This window comes from Hemicordylus capensis, chromosome 2 (genome assembly GCF_027244095.1).
Source record: "Hemicordylus capensis ecotype Gifberg chromosome 2, rHemCap1.1.pri, whole genome shotgun sequence".
NCBI classification, from domain to species: Eukaryota; Metazoa; Chordata; class Lepidosauria; order Squamata; family Cordylidae; genus Hemicordylus; species Hemicordylus capensis.
In genome coordinates, this window is record NC_069658.1 from 166898698 (window position 1) to 166923425 (window position 24728).

A 24728-nucleotide genomic window follows, 5' to 3' on the forward strand; every position below is an offset into this window, starting at 1 on the left:
CCCATGCACTTGGGACAACATCACAGCAGATACCCTCTTTCAATATAGCAAGGTGTTAAAGAAATGGACCTTCTACTTACGAAAGGGGTATTACTCCTGCTTTGCAGATTTGCTGCACAATATGAATGAAATCACCAGCACCCAGAACGCTCTAGAGGGGGCATCCATACTTTATGATGCTGTTACTAGAAATATTCAGTTTATGAGTCCTAACAATGCATTCACCTTTTCTGCAGGGGCAGAATTAGCACACATATTAGGGATCCTTCCTTACACACACCCAAAAGCATTGTCTTACCCATCAAGCATAGCTGGTGGGGTCAAAACTCTGTTTGTTCATGATACACCCAGCAAAGGATTCCCTTTCCCTGCTGACATAACAGGGGGGTTCAACACTCTGTTTGTTTATACAGACATTGTAGAGTATCAAATCGTGGGAGATCACCATGTCCCCCTTTTGTGAAGTATTACCGTGAAGGGGCAGAACGGTGAGTGTGTTAACATTATGACAAGCCACATTACATCTCTGTGAGCAAGCACCACATTGACACAATCACAGTCCAGATAAAGTCGGACCAGGACATATGTGTGCCATTCCATTTTGGCAAGGTGATTGTGAAGCTACACTTTCGCCCCAGGAGAGGACTACAACTTTAGGGAAAAGAAAAATGCCAATTCTGAAAAGTTATGGCAATCCTGCAGCACTAGGCAGATGAGACTATGCCTAAGGGCAGTTGGGGACAGGGCATGAGGTCCTCACTCATTGCCCCAAGGAACAGGTGCCACTTGAGGCCATTGCCTCACATCACTTCATGAGTAAGCCTCACCTCACCTAATGAGTGATATGATGATTTCACCTGATCTTTGTTGCCACCAAAATAACTATGCTCTAAAGCTAGGGATGTGCACAAAATTACCTGGCCCAGTTCAGTTTGAGTTCGAACAGAACTCGAACCACACTGGGCTAGTTTGGTTTTGGCCCCCTTCAACCACCCCGGTCCGGGGGTGGGGGGGGCAGGTTTGATGAGACTTAAAACAAAAAAATTTTTTAAATTTTTTAAAAAAACTCACCCAGTTCAGGTGTCTTTGGCCCACTGCGCAGGTGCAGCAGCCTCCAAAATGGCCACCGTGCCAGGGAAAAGGCCCAGGAAGGGCCAAATATGCCCAAACCAGGTGAGTTTTAAAGTCCAGAAGAATGGCGGGGCAAGGGGGAACCTACATGGATCCCTCCGTTACCTTGGAGAAGTACCCTGGAGGGAGTAAGATTTAAAAATAAATACTTTTTTAAAAAAAGCTCATTAAACCCACAAACTGGGGGTGGTGTTCAATTTGGGGTCAAGCTGAACCGGGGGGGGGGGGTCAGCTTAACCCCAAACCTTCAAACTGAACTGGTTCAATGTTGAACTGGTTTGGTTTTGAGCCTGTTTGCACACCCCTATCTAAACCTTCTTTTTAAATTTCTTGTTTATCCCCTCTTCTTCATTTTTTTCTTTTTGTCTCCTTACCTCACTAGTTAAAGCCACAACCCTTAGCAACTCTCCTAGCAACCGTTATTAGGTTAGGTGTCACATAACAAAATAGCATTCCAACTGAATAACTGCCATATCCCCAACTAAAACAGATTCTCCACAGAAATCTAGCGAGCTTATCCAATTCCTCCTTCAAGCACTGTTTCAGCCGCTTGACCATATTAGTGCATTTAGTAGGCAATTTTAGCCTCAACCGCTTGTTCTTTAAGCTCAGCCATCAGATTGGAAGGAATGACATCGACTATCTGTGGTTTTAGGTTGCATGGATCCTGTGCAGAGGATTTCTCCATCATGGAAGTAATCAATATGCAAATAAATTAAAATAAAATAATATGCCATTCTCTTTTCCTAGAATGTTCTGACTGTTTCCAACTTCAGTGGTGCCACAATTTGGCAAGCATTAGCATGATGACCAGTTGGCAGGCATCAGAACAGCACAGCAGAAAAAACTCAAAGATATGATTTGGCCCTCATTCATGTGTCCACAGTATGAGAAGCAACTATGTGTCATCTGTCTGATTTGTGTACTTACAATCAGGGGTGTAGCCAACATTGTGCAAACGGGTTCAAAGAACCCGGGCCACCAATGGTAGCGGCCACTGAAGCCCCCGGTGGGGGGGCTTGGCTCGGGCTACAGAAGAGCCCCGAATGAAACCCCCCCTGCCCATGCCTGGGCTACTTAGAGCCCTGAGCGAGCGCTTGCCAATCCTTTTCAGGATGGGCAAGTGCTCCCCTGGGAGAATAGATGCTTTCAGGCAGCAAGCGCTGCCTGAAATGACAGGGAAGGGCTCGCTTGGGCTCTTCTGAGCTTGAGTCCACCCTCCCATTTGTGCGTGACATTGCCTGAAAAGAATGGGCAAGCGCTCACTCATGGGCGGGGAGGGGATTTCTCTCAGGGCTCAGGCACGCCCCGTGCGTGTGACATCACACACACGGGACGTCACCAGAGGGGCCACCGGATAGGGCTAGATCCAGGCCACCGCTCAGCTGGCTCCGCGCCTGCTTACAAGGCAGCAAAAACACTCATGCCTCACTTCTAATTTTGCAGTGCATGAGCTTCTGCCTGTGCATAGATCAATCTCCATGGAAGAAATGGTAGCATATGAAGCAGCAAGGGGATGCTGTGCATTTAGAAAAGGTTTTTCTTGTGAGGCATAAGGGCAGCACTATCTAAAGCAACAGACGTGTGGTGGAAACATCATTTATCTGTGCAGAGATAAGATCTTTATCTCTGAGCAGATAAAGAACACAATCCAGGAAGTTCTCCTGCACAAGTCCCATTGAGATGAAAAATAATTATCTTCATTCAGCACTAAAGGTTTTCTGAATTTCTTTCACTGAAGAAATTAAGCCAGCAATGCTCTGTTGCATCTTCTCTTGTTCTGGCCATGAATTAGCCTTTCCTAATAGACCTAATGAGAAAATGCACAGAGAATGTTACTAATGTTCAATTTAAATGCAGTAATTGGATGGATGTACATGCCAGGAAATACCTTACCACAATTTGAGGTCTCTGTAATAGTACTCATGATGGTAGCTGTTCACAGGGTAAAATGACTCACACACATTATTTTTTAATATATAGTTTTAGAATAGCTGTGCTAACCACACACCTGCATAAACATTTTCCTTTATGGGATCAAATTCTATGGTTTGCCGCACATTATAGAGTTTTGGTTTTACAAAAAGTAGCTGTGCACATTTTCAGACTAAACACAGTTGCCATGGAGTATGGCTGAAAGGGAAATCTTTAGATGAATGTTGAAATATCCAAGGAATGTTGAAGGAAGTGAAAAGAGTTATACCCTGAGAAACAAAATTTCCCAGGTGGAGATCTGCACATCCCAAAATTTCCATCAGTTTTTGCCTAATGAAAAAGCTTGAGCTGCATTTGAAGATGCCTGCTCAAGGAAAACACCCTGACATTTAATGGGAAAATATGTCCTGGTTATTATTCCCTAGCATTTACAGAAGATATGCATGAATGATTAAAACACCATTCAAAAGGGTAGGCTTTTTATGTGAGAGGAATGAAGGGAAAGTAAGAATACTGTTACCACACTTGCTCTGACTCATGCCCCTAACAAACATGTGCACTAGGGCTGTGCACAGCAGCCTTGGTTTGATCCAGGGTCCTCCTCAGCCTTAGAGTGTGCCTCAATTGGATTTGGGGTTGTGGACTGGTGAAGTGGTTCAGTTCAGGTCAAAGTGCTCTAGCCTGTTTTGGGGCTGCTTTGCGAGACATTCACCAGGCCTCCCACCATACCTGATGGCTTCCCCCAATCATCTCTGTACAGCAGGTGATGATGCAGTGACCATTCTTCTGTTCGAAAAGGACTTCTGGAGGAGGGGTTGTTTGCTCTTGGAAACAACCTGGGAAAGTTGTTGTTGGGACAGGGGCACAAACCGGGTCCATGCCAGCCTGTGCTGATGGGAGAGCGTGCAGGCAGGGGCCATGCCACTGCGGCACGTGAGGTAACTTCCCGTCACCCCCCGCCCGCACCTTTTAAACCCTGTAGGCAGGGGCATAGCTATAATTGAGTGAAGGGGTTCAAAGAACCCGGGCCCCCCAGCTCCTGAGGGCCCTCCAGATCCACCCTCCCTATTTTCTCCATTATCTCCTTCACTACGAGGGGCTGCCAGATAGAGGGGTGAACACGGGCCCCATCTCCCCTAGCTATGCCCCTGCATAGGGACCCCTTGATACTTGTAAAGGGGAATTCTTAGTGGATTCCCCTTTGCAATCACTTGAACCGAGGTGTCCCAGCTTTAGGTATGAACTGAACCGCTGGCCAGTTGTAATGAACCAGCTCATGGCCCAAGCAGTTCAGTTCAAGCTCGGTTCAAACTCAAACTGAACCACCTGGAGTGGTTCCTTGCACACCCCTATTTTGCATCAGAGACTGAATAACTGAGGCCACCAACATTGATTGGGAGCAATGACAACATAATGATTGATTCTGGTTCTGAAAACACCAATTAATTAACATTGTTTAATGCTGTTCAGCATTAAACAGAAAGACAGAAAGACACTGCAATCTTTTCCTTAGAAAATATGTCATAGAAATGAATGAAAAGACAACAGCTTGTATTCTATTTCTTTTTAAATTTCTTACTAACATACGTTTTAATTAACATTTTTAAGATGTATGTTTCAAGAAGGTAAAGAGGGTAAGTCTTAATTTATAACATCATTCCAGCGTTTGTTTCACATCTCCAAATCTGATATTCCAAATCCAGGCAGAGAGGCCTTCAACTGTTTTCATTTGATTGTGATTATCTATAGATATAATTCTCCTAAATGTACCTGTCGCTAATCTCATGTGTGGCAGCTCTCATGAGAGTTCATGATCAAGCTGTCGATTAGCGACGGGGACGGCGGGGGTGGGAGGAGAGAAGCGGTGGCCCGGCGAATGGCCAGCCATAGGCGGGGGGGGGGAGAGAAAAGCGGCAGCCTGTTGAGCCACCGGCTGCCAAAAAGTGGGGAGCGGGTGGAGGTGGCCCGGCAAACCACCAGTGGGGAGAAGCAGGGGGGCAGAGAGAAGCGATGGCCGCTTCTCTCCCCCCCGCCCCATGACCAGCTGCTGGGGAGGACGAAATGGAGCTGAAGGGGGAGCACAAACTGGGGCTGAAGGGGGGAACATGAAAAGGTCATGGGGGGAGACAGGGAGAACGAGGGGCGCAGGTGCTCTGTGCCAGGTCAGCTAGTAAAGAATATTTAGATAAAGTCTTGCAACAATAAAAAGTTCTCCAAGAAGTTTACATTGCAAAGGGAATGTGAAAATGGTTCCCTGCCTTAGAAGGCCTGATGATCTAAAAAGAAACATGAGGGAGACATTAGCAATCTACAGTGACTACTATGCTGCCCTGAAAAGAGGCACTTGCTCTTCCCTTGTTACATATAAGGCAGCCAGACCAATTTAAAACAAGGTACCTTATTTGAAGTTAGCAGTTAGCAAGGTTGCTGGCAGCCTTCTAGCTGGCTCAGAATTCTACTTATTTTTATTATTTATTTATTTATTGTTACATTTCTATACCGCCTTTCGTTAAAAGGCAACCCCAAGGCGGTTTACAAAAGTTAGGACATACAATAAAAAGGCAATAAAAACATCAAGCAAAAAATATAAAAACATATTAAAAACAGGCATAAAAACAAGACAACAGATAAAAACACACAGAAGCAGCAGTAAAAACGATTATGTAAAAGCCTGGGTAAAAAGCCAAGTCTTGACAAGCTTTCTAAAAGCCGTGATGGAGTCTGAGGAACAAATGGCCACCAGGAGAGCATTCCAGAGTCTAGGAGCAGCAACAGAGAAGGCCCTGTCCCGAGTGCACGACAGCCGGGCCTCTCTCATTGTCGGCACCCAGAGCAGGGCCCCCTCAGATAGCAATAGCAATACCACTTACATTTATATACCGCTCTATAGCTGGAAGCTCTCTAAGCGGTTTACAATGATTTAGCATATTGCCCCCCAACATTCTGGGTACTCATTTTACCGGCCTCGGAAGGATGTCCTCATCAAGCGGGCAGCAACCCTTGGGAGCAGGCGGTCCCTCAAATACCCCAGGCCCAAACCGTTAAGGGCTTTAAAGGTCAAAACCAGCACCTTGAATTGGACCTGGAAATGAACCAGCAGCCAGTGCAACTCTTTCAAAATGGGGGTGATGTGTTCCCAATGGGCAGCTCCGGATAAAACCCTCACTGCCGCATTTTGCACTAGCTGCAGTTTCCAGATATTCTTCAAGGGCAGCCCCACGTAGAGCGCGTTACAGTAATCCAGCCGTGACGTGACTAAGGCATGGGTAACCGTGGCCAGATCTGCCTTCTCGAGAACGGGACGCAGCTGGCGCACTAGCCGAAGCCGTGCAAAGGCACCCCTGGCCACCGCCTCCACCTGAGCTTCCAAAAGCAGAGCTGGGTCCAGTAGTACCCCCAAGCTGCGTACTTGCTCCTTCAAGGGGAGTGCAACCCCATCCAGAACCGGTAAAATCTCCTCATCCCGATTGGCTCTCCTACTGACCAACATTACCTCCGTCTTATCCGGATTCAATTTCAGTTTGTTAAACTGAAACAGAATTGCAAGATTAGCCCAGCTCAAAGCACGGGTGGAGGGAGACCAGTGGCAGCCAGGTTCTGCCTGCTACCACAGCTCTTGCCCCACTCCCTGCATCTTACGTACTTGACATCAGACGCAGGGCACGTGATTAAGCCACACCCCCTGCATCTGACATCAGATGCAGGGGATGTAGGTTAGCTCGCAAGCAGGGGGAGCTGCTCTGGCCACACTGCAAACATGGCGCTGGCTGGATTTTGCTCATAAATGGGGCTGCGCGGCCCTGTTTGTGAATGAAATAATACCCCTGCATCTGAAGTCAGACACAGGATTGTGGCTGGGGCACAACCCAGCCCCCTGAGTGGCAACGGCCCGGATTCTTCGAACCTGTTTGTGTAATGGTGGCTCCGCCCCTGGCTCAAAGGCTCATAGGTCTTCTTCATTCAGGCAAGGAAGACATTTTGAAGACTGGGATCTCCTTTCCACACTACACTCTGGTACACACTACACACAGTACTTGGCATTTACCTGTAAGTATATGCTGTGAAGTGCTCCTCACCTTCCTTTACAGTAATCAGTCCAGTGGTAGTGCTACTACAGGACTTGGTTTCCTTTGGATGGGAAAGCACTCAAGATTCCTGATGTCCTTGCAATAAGTGGTTTTGTTTACAAGACTCCAGATAGAAAACCACTGACCCTGTATCAGGTTCCCAAAGAGGCCATCACTTTGGACTCATAGCTTTCTAGGCTGCTTCTGCCCCAGCCAAACCCATGGCTTTCCGCCTGTCTCTCGCTTCCCCACCCTCCAAATTTGAACTCTCTAGCTGTCTTTTCATTTAAGTCTCCTTTCCCCACAAACTCATAACATTTGAAGACTGGAGAGAAAAGGCCATTAATAGTCTTTCCTGAGGTATCAGTGTGAAAAAACCAAAACAAAAGATCCATTCACACTAATCAAAATAAACCACACTTGTGCATGTGGATGCAAGCAGTACTTCAAATATAGGAACAACTCTTTTTTAAGGGTACATGTCTCATTTACATTTGGCCATGAGCGAACTCTGACTATTTGAAGATAATTGGACCACCCTCATGAGCACTCTTGACTTCAAGCTAAATGGAGGTTTTTAGGAACAGTAGGCAATATTCTACTCACAAACATATCATCATCATCATCATGAATTTTATTACAGCCATTGGCCAGCAGAAATAGAAATAACAAGTATGTCCAATACAACAATCAATAAACAATGCTAAAACACAATAAAACAGAATACAATCACTCATAATAAATTACTTAAAAACAACAGACAGCTCTCGCAATTAAGTGCTTAATAGGGACCTCAACCTAATGGCAATGTAAAAAAATTTAGCTACAATTTTTGTAATCTCGGAGCTTGAATCCACGAGACAGTAATATGTATAAAAGAGCTCACACCTTCCAGGAAATTTGAGTAACAGAGGGGAAATAAGTTCTTCTCTGGCATCCTGATACAAAGAGCAACATAGCAGAACATGGGTGACAGTTTCCAGGAGGCCAGCGCCACAAGGGCAAAAAACCGTAACAGGATGATCTTTAGCAAACCTCCGTTCCAAGAGAGAAGAGGGCAACACGGTAAACCGAGCCCGAGCAAATGAAACCCAAAATTTAGAAAAATGCAGCATTGTTAAGTAATTAACACCTCTATCTCCCCAAGGTGGCAAAATCCCAAAATGTAAAGGGGAGCAAGTCCTATTGGCCGAAAACATAAGTTGCTGTCGTTCAATATTGTGCTAATGGAGAAATAATATTTCCTTCACCTTATTATATTTTCAAGTGAGAAGTTCTGAAGGAGAAAGGCCCGGTTGCATAATTTTATTATTTACATATGTTAGCCAAGGGTTAGGATAAGAATCCACCAATAAATATTGGAAAAAAGAAAATTCCTGAATCTCTGAACAAAGTTTATTCCATCTAGCGAAAGTAAGTTCCCAGACTTTACAGACTATGGAGAAAGACCCAGATTCCAAGCATAGAGCAGAATAAGGCCTAGGCACTGCAAAGATTGCTCTTAAAAAAATTTATATATATGGAGAGAGAGAGAGAGAGAGACTGTACTCCCTCCAGTTCAGCTGTTACTCCCTGGATCTATAACAGGACTCCAAAAAGTAACTGGGCCACAATCTTAGCACGAAATACCTGGAGTGCCATGGAAACAAACTGTCCCCCTTTAGAGTAATAAAACCACAAAAAGGCACTAAGAGTATTGCGGGCTCTATGAATTGAAGACAGCCTATGGGTTTTCCAGTTTAGATTATATTGAAATAATATGCCTAAATATTTATAGTTGTAAATCTGCTCAATGCGGTTCTGATTTATTACCCATTTATATAATTTCCTGGATTTAGAGAAAACAAGGACCTTTGGTTTTTTTGTAATTAACTGTTAGTTTGTTATCATTACAGTAGCCGGCAAAAGCGTGCAACAGTCTTTAAAGACCTAATCTGGACTGAGATAGCACAGCTGCGTCATCGGAATAGAGTAAAATGGGCACTCGTTTGTTAGCCAGATTTGGAGCATGGGAATCCAAACTCTCCAGAAATGGAGCCAGATCATTAATAAAGAGATTAAACAGTGTTGGGGCCAAGACGCAGCCCTGTCTGACCCCTTGAGTAGAAGAGATCGAATCAGTTAGGGCCCCATTGATAGCATATCTAACCCATAGTGAGGAATTGGAGTAAAGCTGCATCATCAAAAATAGCAATCTCTTATCTATTGTTGTTTTTCCAAGTTTGGACCATAATAGGTATCTGGAGATAGAAGCAAATGCAGATTGTAAGTCAATAAAGGCAACAAAAAATTTGCATTTGGGGCCACTAGAGTATTTCTTTACTAGATGGTGCAGGATCATACAGTGATCGAGAGTAGAGCAGCCTGCTCTAAAGCCTGCTTGTTCAATCCTGAGAATTTGATTTTCTGAAATCCATGCCTCAAGTAGGGATGTGCACAAAACTGGTTTGCCCAGTTCGGTTCAAATTCAAACCAGGTTCAAACCAGGAGGGAGTAGTTCGATTTTGCTTTTGCTCGAACCTCCCCCTGGTTTGGTTCGAATTCGAATCATTTTGAACCATTTTGAACCGGTCAGGACTGGTTCAGACCTCCAAAAATTGGTAGGGTGGTAGTTGGAACCCAGGGGTACCTGCCACCCAAACCCCAAAGCAATCGGACACTCATACGATTTTTTATGAACTTTTGAAATTTATTTTTATTTTTTCTCATAGGGTTAAATGGAACTCGGACCAGCCCATTATTCCCTATTGTGGAGCAACCATGGGTGACAACAACCACACAAATGCTGAAGCAATCGGACACCTCTATGATTTTTTTTATGAATATTTGAAATATTTTAATTATTTTTCTCATAGGGTATAATGGGACTGAACCAGCCTATATCCCCTATTGTGGAACACCTAGGGGCACAAAGGTGGGGTGGGTGGTAGACACCCAGGGGTGCCTACCACCCACAAAGTTCCAAGACAATCAGACACTCCTCTGATTATTGGTGAATTTTAAAATTATTTTGGAATTCCTCGTAGGGAATAAGGAGAATTGCAGCAAATGTATAGCTTCATGTCAGAGGGAAAGGGGTGTTTTAGAGCAGAGTGTGGTGGGTGGTAGTTCCCAAGGTGGGCAAGGAAGCTATCAGAATTATTTGAAAGGAGTTGCGCAAAAGGCTGATTTTTAAGTGATTTTTGAAGTTTATGCGACTTTAAGGTTTTTCTCCATAAAGAAGCATGGAGGTGTCAGCAAATGTATAGCTTCACGTCGGGGGCAAAGGGGTGGCCTAGAGCAGAGTGTGGCAGGTGGTAGTGCCCAAGGGGATCAAGGAAGCTATCAGGATTATTTGAAAGGAATTGGGCAAAGGGCAAAGGTAGCATATAAGGTTTTCAATGACAAACCATGGACCGGGTCTCACAATCAGTGAGACCTGGTTTTAACCTGTGAGCTGGAAGAGCAGGCTAAGCCCACTCTCCCCGCTCACAAGCGGGCAGGGAGCCCTGGGTGGCCGGATTGGCCGCCCACACAATGGCCGGCTCCAAGATGGAGCCAGCAGGGGGTGGGGGGAGCGGGGGCCGCGCGGCCCCCACAAGCCCCAGAATGCCCTGCGCGAGTGCGCAGGGCATACTGCGGAGACCCCCGAGCCGGGAGGTGGCTTTTCGCCTCCCGGCTGCGGATCTATTCATGAGTAGGCATGGCGCGAAGCCGCACCGTGGCTACTCACGATGGTAAAAAGCAGGTTTGCTGGAGTGCTCGCTCCGCAAACCTGCTTTTTACCGGGGGTTCTCGAGCGGGTTTGCCACTCAAGAACCACTGGGCTTGGCTGCGAGCCCGGTGGTTCTTACAGTCACCAAAAATCAGGCTAGCCTCTGCTAGCCCGATTTTTGCTGTTCGTGAGAAGCGCCCCCATGAATCCACTCTCATTGCTAACCTTAAAGACACATACACTTCAAAAATCACTTCAAAATCAGCCCTTTGCCCAATTCCTTTCAAATAATCCTGATAGCTTCCTTGACCCCCTTGGGCACTACCACCCACCACACTCTGCTCTAGGCCACCCCTTTGCCCCCGACGTGAAGCTATACATTTGCTGATACCTCCATGCTTCTTTATGGAGAAAAACCTTAAAGACGCGTAAATTTCAAAAATCACTTAAAAACCAGCCTTTTGCCCAACTCCTTACAAATAATTCTGATAGCTTCCTGGCCCCCCTTGGGAACTACCACCCAGCACACTCCACTGTAAAACACCCCTTTCCCTCTGATGTGAAGCTATACATTTGCTGCAATTCTCATTATTCCCTATGAGGAATTCCAAAATAATTTTAAAATTCACCAATAATCAGGGGAGTGTCTGATTGCCTTGGGGCTTTGAGGGTGGTAGGCAGCCCTGGTTGTCTACCACCCACCCCACCTTTGTGCCCCTAGGTGCTCCACAACAGGAGATAAAGGGCTGGTTCAGTCCCATTATACCCTATGAGAAAAATAATTAAAATATTTCAAATATTCATTAAAAAAATCATAGGAGTGTCTGATTGTTTCAGGGTTTGGGTGATTGTTGTCACCCATGGGTGTTCCACAATAGGGAATAATGGGCTGGTTCGAGTTCCATTTAACCCTATGAGAGAAAAAAATAAATTTCAAAAGTTCATAAAAAATCGTATGAGTGTCCGATTGTTTTGGGGTTTGGAAGGTAGGTACCCCTGGGTTCTAGCTACCACCCCCCACATTTTTGGAGGTTCAAACCAGTTCAAACCAGTTCAAACTGGTTAGAATCAAACCACCCCCAGTTTGGTTCAAATTTGAACCTGCAGCTCGAACCTGATGGCTGGTTTGGTTCGGGTTTGAACCATCGAACCACCCTGGTTTGAATTTGAACCAGTTTGAGTTCAAACCCATTTGCACATCCCTAGCCTCAAGCTTATCCAAAAGATACAGAGCATATAGTTTGCCAACCACTGACAACAAACTAATGGGTCAAGAATTAGATAGATCTGAATGGGAACCATTTTTCAATATGGGAACAACTATTGCTGTTTTCCATTGCTCTGGTACAACTCCTGAACTATTAATAGATGTAAATAAATTAGCTAGAACTAAAGCCCACCATTCTATATTGGCTTTTAGTAGTTCTGGAAGAAAAGGATCAGGACCAGGAGCTTTTCCAATTTTAATGTGACCTATTAAATCCATTATTTCAGCAGGAGTAACAGGAGGCCAACGGGGCAGCTCCCCAATCAGAGGAGGAACAAAGATCTGGCTAGGCTGGGCATCATTATAGACTGCAAAAATAGTGAGATTCCCACGATCTAGCCAGAATGCTACAAAGCATATTAACCTGGCTGGTTGCCCAAACCAAAAACTATGGCTATCTTTATTAGTAGTAGACATAATAAGCTTGTTCCAGACATTTCATAATGCTTGTTGTTTAGCAAATTTGAGACTACTTTTGCATGCCTTTTAAATCTGATAATAGATTGGTGGGACTATTTGTTCTGTACCCAATCTATATTCTCTATAGATACTCCGCAGTTGTTTGCGTAATGCCCTGCAACACAGATCAAACCAGTTATTAGCTGCTCTTTACTATAAGCCTGTGAAGAATGTAGCTTACTGCAATGTAGAAACTTTTGCATAAGAGCAGTTTCTAATTTTCCATAAGCAACAATTGTTTGAGGTCCCAGGTGAACTTGCACAATGGAGTTAAAGAAATCTCTACCTTCAGGAGAATCATAGAACCTGGAAATCTCATTTTCTACCTCCTTTGACCATTTTATTTTGCAGCTTAGATTGGCAGAGCTATCCTCAAAAGCACAGGGGAACAAATTACCTCTCCTTTCCTGAGGAAGACCTAAATAGATGTTCATAGGTAAATGATCACTAAAAATTTGCTCATCCAATTCAAAGGAGGATACGTAGAGAAGGATAGATTTGGAAACCATAACATAGTCCACAACACTATTTCCCTGCAAGGAAAGAAAAGTATATTCCCCAGGAATATCTGGGGGTATAGTACCGTTTAAACTGGTCAACTCATGTATCTTAGTTAAATAGAGCAATTGGGCTCCTGATGAGTTGATAAATTTATCTTTAGAATAACGGTTAGTGAGAGAGGCACCATCTGTGCAATCTCCCCATTTCCAAAAATGCGAGGCCATCAATGTTTTATCATCAGTACCACATCTGGAGTTAAAATCCCCCATAAGAATTATAGAAGCATGGGGGAAATTCAGTAATGCTTCAGTTATATATATATCCAACAGTTCCCAAATCGTAGTAGTGGAATTAATTGATTGACTAGGAGGTAAATAAACATTGATCAACAAAAAGTCTCCACTCCTAGCCTTGATCAAAATTGCCATTGCATAGGGGGGAAGGTCAGCTAATCGGATGGATTCTACATTCAAGGCTAGCGATATACAACATACTAAGCCAGCCTTCAGCCTTCCCCATTGGAATCCGAGTGGGCTTTCAGTGAGTAGATGGTATAGCCGCTGATATGGATCTCATCTTTTGTCCACGTCTCCTGAAACACTAGAATATCCCACTGTTGGATGAAGGTAATAAACTCTGCATCATTTCTCTTCCCATTCCACCCGGCAATATTCCAGCCAAGAATTTTCCTAGTTGACTCTTCGCCGCTTGCATAACAAGTCTCTGAGCGGGCAGCGAAGAGCTGTTTGGTTGAAAACTCCAAAGATGAGGGACCCACACCATTTCCCATCATGGACTTACCCACCTAGGCTTCCAACTCTGAGAAGCCTCCCACACTCCCTTCTAACAGTGCATCCCCAGATGTTAAGTTCAGATACTTCAACTTGGCCAAGACCAACTGAGACTGTCATTGCTGCAAAAGAAGATTAAAATACAGAGTAAAAAGCATGTCCTATGCCTTAACCATTGCTTGTGTTAGTAGTGGACACAAGAGGCACACAACCTCATTGTCTGTCTGGCTGTCCCAGATGTATTGACTGCCTGCCCAGCCCAGCCCCATGATCTGACTCCTAACCTTGCTTGTGCAGGAATTTCCACCTCGGTATGACTGTAATGGGAAGAAGGAGGAGAAGAGCCTTGCACCCTCTCCCTATGATTTCTGTCTCCAAGGGAACCCAGGTGCCAGGTGCCATCCCTATCAATCCCTATGATTTCTGTCTCCAAGGGAACCCAGGAACCCAGGTGCCCTGACAGCAGCTGCCTTCCTCCACTCCATGCTGACTCCTCCTTGACCCCACTAGGTAAGAGTTGTATCCATCCAGCAGTGCTATCAGATCCAACATTGGCCATGTTGAGAAATGTTGGATTAATTCCAGCATGACGTGCATTGATCCCCTTTTTATAACTTCCTGCCATAAATCAAAGCAGTTATGACACTTTAAGTTAAAAAAAAATCATTAAAAATCAACAGGTGAACCAATCTCCTTTAAGTGCCACAGACTTAATATTATCACCATGTACTTTCACCACGTGAAATTTAAGCACGTTCTGCCCAGCCATTTGGAAATTATTAAATTTTTATGTTTCCCATTTATCCCTATGGGAAATCCAACTGAAACAAGATATTGCTGACTGAAATTTGACACGATCCAACTGTCCAACAATTTTATGAGGTGGGCAGGGGCAGTGTATACCTTTGCCATTCTGCTGAGAAGTGGGATACTGAAAGAGAAGGGAAGGATTTCTGGTTGGAGATCCAACTTTCATGCTGCACTAAGGCTATCATTGGGCTGCAGTGGTCTCCAAGGCTGCTGAGCTGGCATGTAATCCAACAGGGCCAATAGCAACCAGGTGCTTATCAAGCATCTGGTTCCAAGATTTCCAAGCAAGGCTTGGGCACAGCATGTGCAACAAATTGGGTTTGGGGTGCAGGAATAGGCAGTTGGTTGGAAGTTCCAAGGGAGACCAGGGCAGAGTGCCTGCAGAGTGCTTGATTCTAAAAGCCCTCCAAGCTCAAGGGATTCAGTCAACCATAGTGGTTAAAACAAACTCACAAAGGCAAGGGAGGCTTCTGAATACGAGTTTCCTGGACTGCTCAGAAACTGCATTTTTCCTAATGTGTTTATAGTGGCCAAGATAGCATGTTGGTGACTAGCGAATTAATTACCTTATGGCTGCCACCATATGTTTCCCAGTCATACATTAACCCATTCAGAAGTCTGTCTTATCCCTTGATATATGAGTTTCCAAGTACATGAAATAATCATGGGTCTAACTAGATAGGTATGCATTTTTAAATTCCATTTGAAAAGTTCATCTCTTTGTATTATTGTGTTGTATATGTGGAAATTATAGCAAATGCACTTCAGGTTATTGGTTTGTTGTTTTGTTTTTTGAAAAACTAATTATTGTATCTTCCCCTCAAATTCTTCCTCAGAGTCAGTTAATGTGAGCAGCTTTCTAAAAATCCTAGCTCCACATGAGGAGACATGAACACAGCAGTTTCCGTGGCAACAGGAGCTGTGTGAAACTTTATAGCACAATTCTTTTGGTGCTTAGATTTTCCCTAGCAGCAAAAGAGTTAAACTAAGAAAAGGGAGATTAGATCTGTCCCAGAACACCAAGGGCAAAATATAATGGAACTTCAAGAGCTGTGGACAGAGGCAGCCAAATGCAAGCTGTCCCCAAATGCAAGCTGTCTGCTGCCGTTCCGTGACCCACTTGCTGTCTAAGGCCATCACCTCATGTGGCCTCATGACAGAGGTGCCCCATACCTGGAGTGGCCTGTGCTCGGTGCATGTGGGAATAGGAGATTCTTCAGGAACAAAGTTACGAGCCATGTAAGGCTTTATAAGTAAGCCTCAACACTTTCAACTGCACTCAGCAATGGACCAGACACCAATGGAGTTGCTTATGCAACAATGAAACATGTTCCCAACAGCCATCCCAGTTAACAGTAGGGCACTGTGTTCTGAGCAGTCTTCAAAGACAGTCCTGTGCACTATAATAGTCTCATCTGGTAGGTTGTATGTTTTCAAACTCTCTTGCAATTCACTCTCAACTGGAGGGATATAAATGTTTTAAATCAATTAATACTAAATACCATGGCCAAGCAGTCGCTGTCCAGGAAGGACTGCAGCCGGCACATTAGCCTCAGCCTCAGAAAGGTGCACTTTGCCATGCATTCCACTTGGGCCTCCAGTGACAAAGCTGGATCTATGAGCCAACACCAGACTATGAACCTGATCTTTTAGGGAGAATGCAAGCTTGAGGCAATCAGATAGGCCAAAGGACCCAGAAAAAAGGACATATTTTGGGGAACACAAGGAGGAGGCTCTGGATTTGGTCAGAATGAGGATGATGCAGATGGTTGAGTGTGGGTTGCTTCAAGCCACTTCAAGTTAGCAAAATTATCTGTGGCTGGTAGCATCAGTAAGCTGTGAACCTGTAAAACAGTTGGGCATTTCTAATACTAATTTATATCAGAAGCAGCTACACTAGGCTAGATTATTGGTTGCGGGGTTTCCTCGGTAGCTTAATTCAGAGAAGTCTGGGCAGCTGCCTGAGACTATAATTACTATTTGACTGTTGGTAAGCAGCTATTGTATGTTGTGATAGATTTTTGGCCAGGATTTGAAATGTAGATGGTGGAGGAGTCTCATTTTGTGTTGTACACATCCAAGTATGTGTACAAATTGTTTTTCCAGAGAAAAGCATAACTAAGATGTAAATTTCTTGGTCATTTGAGGATTTGATCCGCTATATGAACAGTTGAATAACTTTAATTGTGGGTCTCTACACCATAACCGCAAAGACAGGGTTTCTGATTAGATGGTATTTTAGCATGTCATAGAGAACAAAGTGTCAAATTATAGTGAAACAACAACAACAACAGAGAGCTGTGTTTTGCAAAGGAGAAGGAGAAGAATGGGGGAGGCACTGAAACTCCAAATAAGGACAAATCCCAGGGAAGGGAAGGCAGCTGGCAGTGTGAGGGTCCAATCGAGACCTCTGGAATTCTGATTTGATCCATAGAATGGCTCATAATCCCAAAGGCCCCATTATCTTTTGTACCTCAGTCACTTCCTTCTAAGTCAAAACTCAGGCAAAGAGTTTTATATCCTCCTTTTCCCTGGTGTGAAAGGCACAAAGGTAACTGACACGCCTCACCTTCTGCTCACTCCTGTGCATAAGTTACTGCATGGAGGAAGGGCTCTACAAAAGCCACCAGGTAGTGAACATGTGTTCTTTGTCCCTACACATAACATTGGCTAAACTGTGTTGATGTCACAGAAAAGACATCAGGGAGGAAAAAACACAGATGGACAAGGGACATCTTATTTATGGGGAGAAGTACAAAAGGTAAGTAAGAGAGGATAACAGTATGGTGTAGTGTTTGCAGAGGTAGACCTGGAAATCAGGAAACTGGGTTTAAATCTCTACTGTGTTATAAAGCTCACTGAATATTATTATTTATTATTATGATTTTTACATTTTATATCCCAGTCTTCCTCCAAGGAACCCAGAGCGGTGTACGACATACTTAAGTTTCTTCTCACAACAACCCTGTGAAGTAGGTTAGGCTGAGAGAGAAGTGACTGGCCCAGAGTCACCCAGCTAGTATCATGGCTGAATGGGGATTTGAACTAGGGTCTCCCCGGTCCTAATCCAGCACTCTAACCACTACACCACGCTGGCTCTCAATATTGAATATTGGCCACTATCTCTTAGCCAAACCTATGCAACAGGGTTGTTGTGAGAATAAAATCGAACAATCCTCCTGAAGTCCATGGGTTATATACAAATGTGATAAAAATTAAAATAACCTTTGGCTTCTACTAGTAATTGCTCTATTAACACAGCTAAAACTTACTTTTAAAAATGCATAGAATTTTTTCATATCTTCAGAGAGAAAGTTAATTAACTATCACATATTTGAAACATGTGATAGAAAAAGCAGCTGATTTTTCTAATCATTGGCGAAGATAGGGGCATCTGGTAATCCAACATTTGCCAGAACTGTATTTGACCTGGCATCTGCCTAGTTGCAGCTGGGCCAGTTTCACAATATTGGCCAAGCCTCTGAAAATCCACCTATTCAACAGGGATGTGTACTGTAGAACGGGTTTGTGGTCTAAAGAATGCCTTTCAAATGAAGGGCCTGTTCTGAGTCTGGAACGGAATGACCCTGTTTCGACTCGGAACACTGGGAACATTCTAAGCTCCATTTTGGACTCCAAAATGGCATTCTTCTGGTCTCTGTGTGCATGCGGCAGCCATTTGTGTGGTCAGCACCACCATACAAATGGCTGCCATGTGTGTGCAGAGACCAGAAGAGCACTATTCTGGAGTCAAAATCGCGCTTAGAACGTTCCAGGTCAGAACGTTCCAAGTCAGAATGTCAACTGGCTTTTCCAACGGAACATCCTGGGGATTTTGCATTCTGTTTGGAGCTCGGAACATAATTCAAAATCCATTTTGTGCACATCCCTACTATTCACTCTGGGCCAGTCACTTCTCTCTCAGCCTAACCTCCTTCACAGGGTTGTTGTGAAAGAGAAACTCAAGTATGTAGTACACCGCTTTGGGCTTCTTGGAGGAAGAGCGAGATATAAATGTAAAATAAAATAATAATAATAATAATAATAATAATAATAAATTACTATTTACCAATGCTGACCATGTCTGAATGATCACAGCTCTTTAAGAACCTAACGCTCAGTAAGGGGAAACAGCTTCCTTTTGTCTGCAGTTTCCTTTTATCTTCAGATTAGGGGCATAATTCAGCTTTACTTTCTCCTGTTTGTCTTGATGATATTTCCTTTTTCAATAAAGTCTTCACCTTCTTGGCATACTCAGCCATCTTCTATTAGCACATGAGTTTCCAAGGTAACCTTGCCAAATACTTAAACTTGGCCATTATAATAAAGTTTAATCCCTGCTGGTTGATGCCTAGCAGCCATAAATTATAAACATAAAAATACAACTGCCAATACCCCCATGATGAAATGGACTCCAAATCAATCAAAGTGCAAAAACCAATATTACATTTGATATACTACCCACCCTCCCAATATCCCCATGTAGTGCTATAGTTTCCTGGAAGAAATGGAAAGAGATGCCCTTATGTCACAAAAAAGCAGACTAAAGCTGGTGAGATATAGGGTTGTGGTTTTTTCCCCCCTGTTTTGTTTTTGGCCCGAATCTGAAACACCCCCATTTTGTTCTTTTTTTGAAATCAGCCAATCCGAAACACTCCCATTTTGTTCTTTGTTCAAAATTGCAAAATCCGAATCCGAAGCATTTTGGATTTAAAAAAATGGCCCTGTGGCAAAACTAGTGGATGGGGATGGTAGTGCCAAATGGATGGAATCTACCACCCAAATTTCAGAGGAATTGGGCAAAGGGCTGATTTTTGGTGAATTTTTGAAGTTTAAGATTTTTCCCTTAGGGAATAATGGAGTTTCAGCAAAAGTATAGCTTCACGTCGGGGGGGAGGGGTGGCCCAGAGCAGAGTGGGGTGGGTAGTAGTGCCCAGTGGGGGCAAGGAAGCTGCCAGAATTATTTCAAAGGAATTTGGCAGAGGGCTGATTTTTAAAGATTTAATGGAGTTTACACATCTTTAAAGTTCTTCCCCATAGGGAATGATGATGGTTTCAGAAGTCCCATAACTGCACATGGGGGGCACCGGGATGGCCCAGAGCGAGTGGTGATGCAGAGCACATAGGGTGCCAACCACCCCCATGGTTTGCTAACCCATGGGGTACTGGGTTCTGTTGTTTCTGAGATGTTCTGAGTGTAGATTCTCTGGTAGCATTTGAGAGTGGATTCATGGTTTGTCATTGAAAATCTCATCTGCTACCAGAGAATCTACACTCAGAACACCTCACAAACAACAGAACCCAGCACCCCATTGGTTAGCAACCCATGGGAGTGGTTGGCACCCTATGTGCACTACACCACCACTCACTCCCAGCCACCCCAGTGCCCCCCAGGTGGAGTTTATGGGTCTGCTGAAACCTCAATTATTCCCTGGGAGTGGGGAACCTTAAAGACGTGTAAACTTCAACAATTCCTAAGAAATCAGCCCTATTCCTTTGGAATCTGGGTTGTGGCAGGTACCCCTTGGGGCACTGGCACCCAACCCACTGTTTTGCCCCTCAGGCCCCCTTTCTGCCCCAAAGACATGTAAACGTCAGAAAGTCTTTAAAAATTAGCCCTTTCCTCAATTCCTTTGGAATCTGTGTGGCAGCAGGCACTCATTGGGGCAGTACCACTTGACTGACTCTTCTGCCCCCAAAGCCCCCTTTCTGCCCCAAATTAACCCCAAATAACATCAACATCACACATCAACAACAACAGCAGAGCTTTGCAAAGAACTAGGCAGATTTCCAAAGGTCATGCACATCCACACACACACACCCCAGAAATGCAATTGATCTATACACAACACTGTGAAACAACAACGAAATGCACACTGCCCCACTGGCCAATGAGGGTAAATTTTACCCTTAAAGTTCCTTAAAAGGAATAAGGAGGCAATTGCCAGCAGATCAGCCCATGCTTTCACTGGCCAATCTGCTGACTGGAAGGGCCAGAAATTCAAACAGATGTCAAAACTAAAAATGGAGACTGAAGGAGAAAGACTTTTCATGATTGCAAAATGCAGTTCCAAAACAGCTGATACAAAACGTTTTGTATCCGAAACAGGGACATTTTGTTTCGGCTACAAAAATTTCTGTTTTGAGCATTGGATGTTTTGTTGCGGCTACAAAACAGTCGAAATGGCCTGTTTTGGGCACAAAACGTTTTGCATCCAAAACGAAATGCACACCCCTAGTGAGATAAGGGAAGCTCTGTGGTTCTTATACCATTCCTAAAGCCAGGAAACGCTTGGGGCATTTGAGAGTTCAAGGGAGCCCCAGAAGCCAGGGTGCCCCTAGAGATGATACACACTACCCTGATAGTTTTGGGTTTACATAAAGGGGGAGAAGGAAAGGCTGTGCCATTGAGTCAGTGTCGCCTCCTGGTGACCACAGAGCCATGTGGTTTTCTTGGTAGAATACAGGAGTGGTTTACTATTGCCTTCTCCCGTGCAGTATGAGATTTCAGCACATTTCTATATTGCTGCTGCCCGATATAGGAGTTCCCCATATTCTGGGAAACACACCAGCGGGGATTCGAACAACAGCTTCCTGCTTTCTAGGCAGGTTGCTTCCCCACTGCACCATTAGGTGGCTTTGGACCATCGTAAAAAGGGGGATATGCAAAGAAAGAGGCCTGCTTTCTATGGATTGTGGGAACCACCAGGCGAGCCTGGTGCTCCCAAGGTGGCTAGCCCGCCTAAAGCACCCTCCCCTTAAATGAGGTTAACAGAATGAGTGCTCTGTCAACTGCTTTTTGTTGCTCGTGTATCGCCGCGGCACGCGGTGACACATGAGTAGACCCCTGGCTGGGAGGCTGCAAGCAGCCTCCTGGACTTGGAGGTCTCTTCAGGACTTGAGCTGGGGGTTGAGGCTACAAGTAGTCTTCCAGCCTTGTGGGTCTCCCCAGAATGCTCCATACAATCACCCTGGGCACTTGCATGGGGCATCCTGCGACTTCCAGGGTCTGGGTGGCCCCTGATCCCCACCGCCCCTGGAAGTCTGGGGGCAGCAGTCATGTGGGCGGCTGATCTGGTCACCCAGGGATGTCTTCTTACTTATCTGTGGGGAGAGCAGGCTGTGGGGACTGCTTGTGTGGAGAGCCTCATTTTTTCAATGTTCGTATCTACTCTCTGTATAGATTAGGATAAGTACTTTAATTTGCACAATTTAATCCAGTTACAATGCTCTCCCTCCCTCCCATACTTTTTTCATAACGTTTCATATTGTTTCACATAAGAGGAGTTTTTGGTCCTTATTCCCAAGCTCTGAGGTTACAAAGTTTGTTCGGACAGAATCCAACTGAATCACCATTGTTTGGGCCCCTAGTGCAGTCATGAAATACAAACCTGAACTACTCAAGTCTCATGACACTAGGGCCCATACAAGATTGTGAGTAGATAATCCTGCCCTGTACACTGTACTTAAACCTTCCAAGCACAGAAATAAGAAGTAAAATGTACACAACATAATTACTATAATTTGCAGAACCTAAAGAAACAATTACTGGATGTTCATCTCTGCAATTGCTGTCAAGCGCTCATGTATTTTGTGTAGACTTAGAGGGAGTATATATATTGCTGCTTGTGCTACAGAATAAATATCTAACTGTAACTGCTCCCTGCATTGCATGCAGTGGAAGGAGACATAGCAATCGGGGGAAGGTCCCACAGGTTTTAGCAACAGAACCTGTGTGAGACTTCCATACTGGAAAGGATGTAGTAAGGCACACACTCATTGACCCCAGTGGTCTGAGGAATGAATTTGCCTCTTGCCTTCAGAGATTGCCAGATCTTCAGTGAGAAATAGATTTTGCCCCTTCTCAACTGTGTCCCATGACATTGGCACACGAGTGGAGAGGTAAAAACAGCATTCTATCATGCTATTTCACCTGACCCTCTGACTTTCTGTGGTTTCCTAAAACCTTCTGTTTGCACTATTTGTGCTAGAACACAGGCATCTCAAAGCCCAGAATTGCCTGCTGACCAAGTGTTTCCATTTTTAATTAATCCACAGAAAAATAGCTAATTTATAAAGAGCAGACGTTGAAAAGAAGCCATAAAGCCATCTTCCTTGCAAGGCAACAATAGAGATTACATCCACATACTTTATTTGTATCATAGCAAGTTTGTATCATAGCAGGTTTTATGATTAAAGTCCCCCTTTTATTCCTGTGTTATTAAACCCAAGCACTCATGTCTGCCTCTTTATTACACCTCCAATGCTAAAGCAGTATTTTCAGTTTCACACTGCAGCATATATAGGAGCCTCTGTTTTAAGCGAGCAAGTTCAATTAAAGCAAAATAACTTTGGCTTATAAGGATAGGTTTGGATGTGGCAGCTCCAACTGAGCTTCATAAAGCTAGAAAATTTGATGGCCCGTGTTGTTCATGCCATAGGGGCATGAGTCCAATCTGAGATATTGTATTGGCTTACAAAATCATAACCTTGAGGACACGATTTGGTGTGAACATCATGGCCCATTGTATTTCCTCACTTTTTGAAGCTCAGTTGGAGCTGCCACACCCATAACTATCCCTGGCCATGTTCGCAAGTAACATGAAACCAGAGTTTAAGGGGCCATAGATTCCCAAACTATTACGTCTAAATGGGTGCAACTCCAGTTCCACAATGCAAGCGACCCAAGATTTTCTTTTTGGAATGCCAATTTGAACCCTTGGGTTGTAGTGAGTTTCATTACCCCAACCCAAGGTTCAATGCAGCCTGTGTTGTGTCCAAATTTGGAACCTCAGGCTGCATTCTCTTCAACCAGAGTTGAGAGAGGAAGCTCCTCCCTCTCTCCACCTATGTTTGTTCACCATCCTCTCTACAGTCTCGCTGAGTGCAGGCTTACTGCTCTTCATTACATCCAAATTTGGACAAAGGAGTGGGGGTGGGGAGTGGAATCTGCAGTTCCACTTTATGTGCAAATGTGGCCCCTGTAAACCAAAGGTTTTGGTTTTTGCTTTAGTTGAATTTACTTTAAGGATCAAGCCAACTCCTATCTGCCCAGCCTCATGATGGGATTATATGAGTTGGCCACACTACTGCATGACAACTGGCTTTTACACAAAGGGTTTTTTTTTTGTTTTTTTATGATTTTTTAGGATTACCTATTTGCATGGCCTTGCAGTGCAAACAAGAGCAACTTTTGCAGAAGACTGAACCATGAATCTGTTCAAGACAGGTCCAGTTCACAACACAGCTGAAACACTTTGATGTTGTTAGAGAGTTTGGAGGGGAGATTTCTTTATCCACCCTAGCTACAGCAGAAGTGCACAGGTAAGGAGAGCACTGCTAATTAATATTGTCTGGAGACATGGAGTTAAAGTTCTAAATAAAGTAGTTTATTTAGGAAATCCTTCAGGGAGATAGATAAGCCTACATGCCTAGTTGCTTGCTACATACAGGAAGTGGAGAAGGGAGAAGGAGGATGTCTCTCTCTCCAGGTGAGAGAATGAAACTTGAGACTATCAGTCTCACAAAGGAGAATTGTTAGACAGAAAAAGCATGGTCAGAGTAGGAATGCTATCTCTATCCCTAATGCCCCTAGTGCTCAATAGGTTGCTGGTGCTAAGAGTCGATGGCATCAGGAGCTGCATCTCCTACAGATGTAAGCATATTTTGGTTGATAGGACTTTAGTAGTTTAAATCGCATTGCTTTTGCACTGGGTTGGAAATAAGGCTAAGGATGTCAGGCAATACAAGACAGATCTCTCCAAAGAAAAGGGGAAGAATTCTGCTTATGAAGTAAAATCAAAATATGGGCATGGGTTAAATAAGAATCCTTTGGCGTGATCTCTTAAAATAGCAATTGTGCCTTGAAAGCACTACATAGGGTGGTAAAGAAAACAGAACACAAAACAGTGGCAAAGAATTACGTTATTAAGATGGGAAGAATAATTCAAATGCCAGTTGTTCAAATATTAAGCCATGAGTAATATATATGTAAGCACCAACTACTGAACAAAATGCAGATACTCTGGGTTCAAAGCAGCAAACATGTTTTTCTTATTGGAAAATGGGGGTGA